Raw genomic sequence first — 10,535 nt, 5'->3', positions numbered from 1 at the left:
GTGGTGTAAGAGTAGTCCAGGTTTTTTACTTTTGCATGGAACTGTCCAGTTTTCCCAGCACCATTTCTTGAAGAGACTATTTTCCCCATTGCATATTCTTGCCTCCTTTTTGAAGATTGACTATATTGTGGGTTTATTTTGGGGCTCTCTCTTCTGTTTCATTGATTTATGTGTCACTTTTTTGGTGCCAGTACCATTCTGTTTCGGTTTCTATAGCTTTGTAGTATGTCTTGGAAGCTGGGATTGTGATACCTCCAATTTTGTTCTTTTTTAAGGTTCATTTGGCTATTTGAGGTCTTTTGTAGTTCCATCCATACAAATTTCAGGATTATTTTCTCTGGTTCTGTAAAAAATGCTTTTGGTATTTTGAGAGGGATTACAATAAATCCATAGGTTGCCTTGGGTAGTACTTTAACAGTATTTGTTTTCCCAATCCATAAGCGTGAAATATCTTTCCATTTATTTGTGACATATTTAATCTCTTCTATCAGTGTTTTATGGTTTTCAGAGTATAGGTCTTTCATCTCTTTGGTTAAGTGTATTCCTAGGTATTTATTTTTGTGGAGTTGTAAATGGGATTATTTTCTGCCATTGTTGTTTTTGTTTTGTTATTTTAATTCCAGTATAGTTAATGGGACCATTAACTTACTTTTCTGTTACTTCATTATTAGTGTATAGAAATGTAACAGATTTCTGCATATTGATTTTGTATCCTGTGAATGTACTGAATTCATTTATCAGTTCTAATAGTTTTTTGGTGGAGTCTTTAGGGTTTTCTATATATAGTATCGTGGCATCTGCAGAGAGTGAAAGTTTTACTTCTTCCACACCAATTTGGAGGCCTTTTATTTTTGTTTCTTTTCTGATTGCCGTGACTAGGTCTTCCAATACTGTATTGAATAAAAGTGGTGAGAGTGTACATTCTTCTTATTCCCGATCTTAGGGGAAAAGCTCTCAGTTTTTCACCAATGAGTATGTTACCTCTGGGTTCTTCACATGCAGCTTTCTTTACAAAGTGATATGTTTCAGCTGAGCCTATTGTGCTGAGGGTTTTTATCATGAATGGATAATATATTTTGTCAAATGCTTTTTCTACTTCTATTGAAACGATCCTCTGGTTTTTATCCTTTCTCTTGTTGATGTGATATATCACATTTATTGATTTGTAAATACTGAACCACATTTGCATCCCAGGAATAAATCCCACTTGGTTGTGGTGAATGATTTTTTAAATGTATTGTTGAATTCAGTCTGCTAGTATTTTGTTGAGAACTTTTATATCTATATTCATCAGAGGTATTGGCCTATAACTTCCTCTTTTTTTTTTTTTTTTTTTTTTTTTTTTTTTGTAGTGTCTTTATCTGGTCTTGGTATCAGGGTAATGCTGGCCTCATAGAATGAATTTGTAAGCTTTCCTTCTATTTTTTGGAATAGTTTGAGAAGAATAGGTATTAACTTCTTTTTTTTTTTGTTGGGAGTTTTTGATTACTGATTCAATATCATTGCTGGTGATTGGTCTGTTCAAATTTTCTAATCCAGATTTAGTTTTGGTATATCTTTCTATGAATTTATCCATTTCTTTTAGATTGTCCAATTTGTTGGCATATAATTTTTCATAATATCTTTTAATCCTCTGTATTTCTGTGGCATTGGTTGTAATTTCTCCACTATCATTTCTGATCTTTGAGTACTCTCTCTCTCTCCTTTCTCTCTCTCTCTCTTTACATGTCAGGCTAACGGTTTATCGATTTTATTGATCTTTTCAGAGAACCAGCTCCTGGTTTCATAGATCTGTTCTATTGATTTTTTTAGTATCTATTTTATTCATTTCTGCTCTTTGTCATTTCCTCACTGCTTCTGATTTTGGGGTTTTATTCTCTTTTCTAGCTCTGTTAGGTCTAAGGTTAGCTTATATAGTTGAGATTTTTCTTGCTTCCTGAGGTAAACTTTTCTTTTAGAACTGCTTTTGCTGCAACCCAAATGATTTGGACCATTGTGTTCTCATTTTCATTTGTTTCCATGTGTTTTTTTATTTCCTCTTTGATTTCTTGGTTGACCCATTCATTGTTTACTAGCACATTATTTATTCATTTATTTTTTTGAAGCAACCCTTTTATTTCATTTTTTTTTTTTAAGATTTTATTTATTTGACAGAGATAGAGACTGCCAGTGAGAGAGGGAACACAAGCACGGGGAGCAGGAGAGGAAGAAGCAGGCTTCCAGAGGAGGAGCCTGACATGGGGCTGAATCCCAGAATGCCGGGATCATGCCCTGAGCCGAAGGCAGATGCTTAATGACTGAGCCACCCAGGCGCCCCTACTAGCACATTATTTAACCTCGACATATTTGTGCTCTTTCCAGATTTTTTCTTGTGATTGATATCTAGTTTTATAGTGTTGTGGTTGGAAAAGACTGATTGTGTGACTTCAATCTTTTTTAACTCATTAAGAATTTTTTTTGCGGCTTAATACGTGATATATTCTGGAGAATGTGCCATGTACATTTGAAAAGAATGTGTATTCTGTTTTAGGATGGAATGTTCTGAACATACCTTTTAGATCCATCTGGTCTAATAGTTGTCATTGTTAATTTTCTTGTTGGATTGTTCCCTTTTGGGTTATATAGCATCCTGCTTTGTCTTTTGTTATAGTCTTTCTTTTAAAGTCGATTTTGTCTGATATAGGCTTTGCTACCCTGGCTTTCTTTTCATTTTCATTTGCATGATAAATGCTTCTCCATCCCTCACTTCCAGTCTGCATGTGTCCTTGTGTCTGAAATGAGTCTCTTTTTTTTTTTTTTTTTAAGATTTTATTTATTTATTGGACAGAGATAGAGACAGCCAGCCAGAGAGGGAACACAAGCAGGGGGAGTGGGAGAGGAAGAAGCAGGCTCATAGTGGAGGAGCCTGATGTGGGGCTCGATCCCATAACGCCAGGATCACGCCCTGAGCCGAAGGCAGACGCTTAACCATTGTGCCACCCAGGCGCCCCTGAAATGAGTCTCTTATAGGCTTTTTATCCAGTCTGTCACCTTATGTCTTTTGATTGGAGTATTGAATCCATTTACATTCAAAGTAATTATTGATAGGTAGTTACTTATTGCCATTTTGTTACTTGTATGCTTGTTTTCATAGTTCTTGTTTCTTTTCTTGTTCTCTTCTCCTATAGTTTGCTGGCTTTTATGATATACTTAGATTCCTTTCTCTTTAGTTTTTGCATATCTCTTACTGGTTTTTGATTCGTGGTTACTGTTAGGTCTATACATAATATCTTATGCAAAGGAAGGCTATGTTAAGTTGATGGTTGCTTCAGTTTGAATCTTTTTTTTTTTAATTCCCCCACTGCATTTTAGGTATATGGTGTCATACTTTGCATCTTTTATTTTGTGAATCCCTGAACTGATTTTTATAAATATACTTAATTTCATTGGTTTAGTGCTTCCTACTTTTCTTACTTATGGTCTTTTCTTTCCACTCAGAGTTCCCTTTAACATTTCTTGTAGGGCTGGTTTAGTGGTCATGAATTCCTTTAACTTTTGTTTGTCCGGGAAACTCTTTATCTCTCCTATTTTGAATGAATGCCTTGCTGAATAGAGTATACTTGACTGTAGATTTTTCCCTCAGCATTTTGCAGGTCAGTAGGGAGTGGCATTATATATTTAAAGTTTCTGCTGAAAAATCAACTGATAACCTTATGGGGTTTCCCCTGCATGTAACTGTTTTCTCTTCTCTTCTCTTTTTTTTTTTTTTTTTTTTTTTTTTTGGTTTGTTTGTTTGTTTTGTTTTGTTTTTGTTTTTTTTTTCTCTCTTTGTCACTACTTTTTGCCATTTTAATTACTATGTGTCTTGGTATGGACCCCCTTGGGTTAATATTTTGGGGGGCTGTCTTTGCCTCCTGGATCTGGATTTGTTTCCTTCTTCAATTCAGGAAGTTTTAGCTATTATTTCTTCAAATTTTCAGCACCCTTTTCTCTCTTCTTTTTTTGGAATTCCTATATAGCAAATGTTATTATGCTTGATACCATTCCTGAGTTCTCTTACTCTATTTTCAATTTTTAATTTTTTTCTCTCTTCTCTTTGCAACTTGATTGCTGTCCTCCAGGTCATTAATCTATTCTTCTGATTCCTCTAGTCTACTATTTATTCCATTGGAGTGTGTGTATGTGTGTGTGTGTGTGTGTATAATATTTTTAGACAGAGACAGAGAACATGGAGGGGAAGGGAGGGAAGAGGTAGAGAATCTTAAGTAGGCTCCATGCCCAGTTCAGAGCCAAGTGTGGGGCTCAGTCTCACAACCCTGAGATCATGACCTGAGCCAAAACTAAGAGTTGGACACTTAACCAACTGAACCACCCAGGTGCCCCAATATGGTTATTTTTAATTTCAGTTGAGTTCTTCATCTCTGAATGGTTCTTTTTCTCATATTTTTCTATCCCTTTGTTGAGGGTTTTACTAAGGTCCTCTACTCTTTTCCCAGCTCCACTGAGTATCTTTTTGACCATTACTTTAAATTCTCTATCAGGCATATTACTTCTTTCCATTTCATTTAGTTCTTTTGCTGTGAATTTATCCTCTTCTTTCATTTGGGACATATTCCTCTGTTTCCTCATTTGTGTGTCTGTTTCTATGTGTTAAGAAAGTCAGCTACATCTCCTGCTCTTGAAAGTAAGGACCTTATGAAGAAGAGGTCCTATCATGCCCTGCAGTGCAATGTCCCATGTTCACCAGAACCTAGAACTTCAGGGGTATCTCCTATGTGTGTTGTGGGCATCCTACTGTTGTACCTGGGGCTGCATTTGCCTTTAGTCCAGTCATCTACAGTGCCTTTCTTTGCCCGTTGTGGGCAAGGTTCATTCCCTGTGTTGTTAGTGGACTAGTCTGGGGCCACCTTGATCTTGAGTGGAGTCTGATCAGGCATTTGCCCCAGATGTAGTAGCAATGAACCTCAGGGTGCTTTACGTCTGTTGTCTCCTGAGAATCTTACATTGGTAGGTGGGGCTGGCTGTCAGACCAGGTATCTTCCCTCAGTGAACTACTAGGGCTGCTGTTGGTCTGGTGTGTGTGGTTACCTTCCCATCTCCCCGGGGCCATAGTCATTTTGGAGTAGTGCTGACCCCTGTTGTGGCTGCTTACACACTTCCAGGTTTGTGGCACCACTTTGGGTGGGCTCAGGCCAAGGCTGAATTGGAGGGGAGAAGTCTGCAGGAGAACATAGGGGTGGGAGCCTAGTGCCAGCAAGGGTAGTGCTGGCATGCTATGAGAGGAGACCTGCACTGCCTGGGAAAACTGACAAGGCCTGCTGGGTCTGAGAGGGCAGATTCACAGAAGCACACAGGCAGGGCATGCAGTTAGTAATCTAAGGGGAGAGTGCTGGTACTGTACTGGTTCTCATAGCTGTTCATGTATCTAGGTTGGGGGATGGGGGAAGAAAATAGTGCCAACCAGGTCTGTTTTTAGAGAAGTCTCCCAAAGATTCCTGCCCTGCCATCACATGCTCTGAGATTAGTAAATAAATCTTGCCATATACCCCAGGTGTTTTTCAACAGCTGCATATATGCTGCATCCCAGCAGGCTATTTGTTGTGTTGTTTCTTTAAGGGTGGGGCTTCTGCCCTCCAGCTCTCTCAGAGCCAAGACCATTGTTTTTAAAGTTCCAGGTGTTAAGTCCCACTGATTGTTAGCCTCTCTGGTTATCAAAGCCAGATATTACAGGCATTCCCTTCCTCAAGTGTGCTTCCCATTGCTGGAGCATCTGGTCCTCTCCCCTTTCCACACCACTGTGCCCTTCTCACAGATATTCCCTATTTGGCTCCTGCCCTTGTCTTCTCCCTTTCTATCTTCATTGATGTGGCCTCTTCTCTACGTTTACCTGTGGGGGGTCTGTTATGCCTGTCTTCGGGTCATTTTCTGGGTCATTTATACTGATGTGGATGTTATCTAGTTGTATGCATGGGATGAGGTGACCTTAGGATCCTCTTACTCTGCCTTCTTCCCTATAAGTCCATAAATGAATTTTGTTTTGAACTTCATATAAATGTTATTAAACAGTATCTTTTGAGTGTCTGACTTCTTTTAGCCAATATTGTACTTGAGATTAATACATGCTGTACAATGTGGTTGATTCATTTTCATTATGTGTCATAGTCTCTTATATAAAATACACCTCATTTTATCCATTCAGCTATTGATGGAAGTTGATTGTTTCAAGGTGAGAGCAATGATGAATAACAGCATTATGAACATTCTTGTAAATATCTTATGTGCATATAGGGACACATTTGTGATAAATACAAATAAGGATAACATTTCTGGGTCATAGAATATGCATAAGTTCAGAATTAGTGGAGGGATTAAACCATTTTCCATAGGGTTTGTATAAATACACACTTTCACAAACAATATATGAATGAATTCCAGTTTCTCCAAACCCTGGCCCAAACTTGGTATTTTTTAAAATGTTTTGTCAATCTAGCATGTGTGTTTTATAGCACAACTTAACTTTCTCTAGGTTCCTTATACCATGTTGGCCCAGTCTCTGGTTTATTTGCTTCATTTCTGCCATTATATCTTATGTCTAATACTCCTAATGGACTTATAAGTTTTTACAAATTCTTTACTGTTATTTATTAGGGTTGCAGCAAGGAATGGAATTATATGTGTGTGTACAATCCACCAATTTTTCACTGGATATCCATGTGATCCATTTTCCATTTTAAAAAGCAATAAAATGCACTTACCTAAAAAAAAGAAAAAAATTAAGTATTCTCAAAATGAATACTTCTTGTATTCAAATGAAGTACTTATCTGTAAATATATCTTTCCTTCCTTGCTCTAGTAAAGTCCATTATATTAAGTAGGAGTAGCTAAACTTACTATACTTTAGGTACTCTAAAATATACCCCCATAGGTCATTAAAATTATAACAATATTTTAAATTCAGGAACTCAAGAACTTGATAATGTCATGTTTCTTGTTGCTAATTTTATGATATCTATGGTTTATTCTTAAATGCAACAAAGTCCTTCAGGTTTAATTCTCTAACCATACAAATATAGTATATTGAGTAAATAAATAAAAAACAATTTCTTGGTCTCTGGAAATTCCAGTATAATCATCTGTAATTTTAGAGCCTACTTTTGAGGACCATACCAGATAATTTATGACTTAGTTTTTAAAAGTATGGTCCTTAGTTTGACAATAAAATTTTCTTGTAAATAAATAAAACAATCAGGTAACTGGCCATACTAAAAAATCATCTCGACATTTCAATAAAACCCAATTTTAAGCACTTCTCAGTTATATGTTTTAAAGATACCCCAAGTTCTATCTAGCCATGCAGTTTTCCTTATGCATGAGTACCTGGAAAATAGATGCTGTATCTTTACAGTAAGCCTTCTTTAGAAGATAGCATTAATAAGAAATAGGATATTTCTTTTTAGAGTGTTTAGGTAAATTAGTGAAGCCAAGACCCTACTTCTTATTCCTCTTCCTCCAAATTTGAGTCAATAAGCAAATAAGATAATACTTTTATGAATCACCAAGCAAATTCCCAATACCCAATATTCCAAGTGCAGAGTTTCCTGATACCTGCTGGTATCTGGGAAAACAGTTCAGGTAAGAGGCCCAAATGAGAAAGAATAAATGTATATGGAAGACAGGCTTGAGTCGTTTTTATGAGCAGCTGCATGAAACAAGTATGACGAAACTTCTTTAAGGGATAAGTATTTTTATGGGGGGTGGGGGGAAGGAGGAGAGAGAACACAGAATGCATGAACATGGCTTTGACTAGTGATATGGCCTGCTAGTAATACACAGAATGATGAGTATACAGAAAGCGAGGACAAACAAATTCATCAATTTATTTCCTGGGGGGAAGGGGTGCTTGCTTTGGCAGCACATATACTAACATTGGAAAGATACAGAGATTAACATAGCCCCTGTGCAAGGATGACACACAAATTTGTGAAGCGTTCCATATTTTTGTTCTGGGTCTGTCTCCTTGCTCAGCAGGGAGCCAGCTTCTCCCTCTACCTGCTACTCCCCCTTCCTGCTGCTCCCCCTGCTTGTGTATGCTCACTCTTTCTCTCTCTGATAAATAAATAAAATCTTTAAAAAATATATTTCCTGGGGGGTAGTGACGGATAGAACATCAAAAGTGTTTTTTCAATTATTTCCTCCAAATGAGAAGAGCGGTATCACTTTGCTAGGGCTGCCATAGCAGAATACCACAGAGCAGGTTGCTTAAACACAGTTCTGGATACTGGAAGCTCAAGATCAAGGTGTTGGCAGGTTTAGTTTCTTCTGAGGCCACTCTGTTTGGCTTGCAGATAATTGCCTTCTCCACCTTTATATGGCCTTTTCCCTGTGTGAGGATATCCCTACTATCTCTTTTAACTTTTTATAAGGACACAAGTCAGATTAAATTAAAGCTCATCCATCTGACCTCATTTAACCCTAATTATCTCTTTAAAAGGTGTATGCTTAAATGAAATCATTGTCTAAGATACTGTGGGTTAGAACCTAAGCGTATGAATTTGGTGGAGGTGATGGGGAACACAACATAGTCCATAACAAAGAGGTAGAATTTTGGATAGATGCTTTCTATTTATGAGGCACCTTGCCACCTAATGCAATACTTTTGAATACATGCTTCAATTGCATGTATCCAACAGTTACATGCAATTTTATGCAACTGCTTGTATTCCTTTTATCGAGAAATCACTCTGAAAGAGAAAGTATAGTACAATTTATGGCTAATTAAATTTTTTCTAATGTTAAACTGTGGTGGTAGAGAAGAGATTAGGGACACAATTCCCGTAGGGCAAAAATTAGTGTATAACATTTTTTTAATATTTATATTATATTTATTTTTATTTTTAATATTTTTTATTATGTTAGTCACCATACAGTACATCCCTGGTTTCTGATGTAAAGTTCGATGATTCATTAGTTGCGTATAACACCCAGTGCACCATGCAATACGTGCCCTCCTTACTACCCATCACCAGCCTATCCCATTCCCCCACCCCCTCCCCTCTGAAGCCCTCAGTTTGTTTCCCAGAGTCCACAGTCTCTCATGGTTCATTCCGCCTTCTGTTTACCCCCCCTTCCTTCTTCCCTTTCTTCTCCTACGGATCTATAATATTTTTAACCCAAACAGAACACTTCAACTGATATATAGTAAATGCTAATTTTTTAAATAATGAAATGAAAAAGGGTCAAAAAATCAAGGAAAATAGGAATCTTATTTATTCTATTTAAAATCTCTACCAGATATCCCACAGGCACTTCAAACTCATCAATTTCCATTTATACTGTGGTTGCTTCTAAATTTGATTTCTTGAGAATGCCTGGAAAACTTAGCAGACCTTGTTAACTTCTCACTCACAGTTCCGGTCACCAAGCCCTTCGTATTCTATCTCCCAAAACCTGTCACACATATGTTCCTTTATTTGCATGCCCAACGTCACTGTTTAGGTTTAAATATATGTGTATCTTAACCTGCTTTACTGCATTATTTCCTTAGCCGTTATACCAACCCCCATCTTTACTACCATTATACCAATTTCCTAATTTGTTTTCCGTGAGATCTTTGTAAGATAGAAACCTGATAACACCAATAATTAAAATTTTTCCTGTCCTCATCACCTGCAAGATGCAGTTGAAACTCTTCCCGAGGAAATACATATCTTGTCACCTTGCCCCATTTACATTTCTGACTCTTGTCATGGCCGAATATCCACCATGCATATATTCAAGCATACTTAAATTTTTCATAGATTGGATCATTAAGTTTTATATGTTAATTATTCTGTCAGGAAATATACGTATTCTCATTTTCCCTCCTGGCTATCTCTTCCTTGACCTTCAGACTAAACCAGTTTCCTCTTCATAGGAAGTGATTCCTATTACTACCCCTTCCTTTAGGACTTCAGCACTCGCCTACTTTACTGCTACAGCAACCCCATGTATAGAGCTCAATAGGACTAATACTACCACAATCATTAATTCACTTGTCTGCATCCTTGCATAGAATATGTATTCTTTGGACTCAGCGTTAATATTTGCTGTTTTTATTTGTTTACATTACTTTGTCTTTTTTATAAATAAAAAAAGCAATAAATATTTGGCAAGAGAAGACTTGGAAAACTTGCTTCCTTTAACAAAACCAATCTTAGTTCTGCATGATACAAGTTTAAAATCTAGGTTTCAAGATTCTAAGGCAAAGAGATTAGAAAACATTCTTTTTATTCTAAATGTAAAATAAACAGATGTTTGGAAATGGAAAAGTGTAAGATAAGCAGATGTTGAGGGGTGGAATTTTGAATGAAGTGAGAACTACTCATGAATTAGAAGCCTGCTTGGATTGAACATAAATGCATTATATATAAATGCATAGCTAATGAAACCTTTGTGGATTAACTATTTTAGTAATCTATTTATTGGTGTGTCACTTAACAACTTCATTTATTTTTGTCAATTCTCTGAGGTTGACTGGGTGGGCTTAGCTGCACTAGTCTTGTTAGCTCCATGTGATA

At 36.8% G+C, this 10,535-nt stretch overlaps 1 non-coding gene across 1 annotated transcript; it reads left to right on the top strand.

Annotated features, from left to right (window-relative positions):
* Positions 1–7,875: 7,875 nt before the first annotated feature.
* LOC113256474 (U6 spliceosomal RNA) lies at positions 7,876–7,979 on the top strand. Its single transcript, XR_003316685.1, has one exon. It is a non-coding gene; the product is annotated as a U6 spliceosomal RNA (small nuclear RNA).
* The last annotated feature ends 2,556 nt before the right edge of the window (positions 7,980–10,535 follow it).

Source organism: Ursus arctos, unplaced genomic scaffold (assembly GCF_023065955.2).
Source record: "Ursus arctos isolate Adak ecotype North America unplaced genomic scaffold, UrsArc2.0 scaffold_176, whole genome shotgun sequence".
Classification (NCBI taxonomy): Eukaryota; Metazoa; Chordata; class Mammalia; order Carnivora; family Ursidae; genus Ursus; species Ursus arctos.
This window is presented reverse-complemented; position numbering and strand designations above follow the sequence as displayed.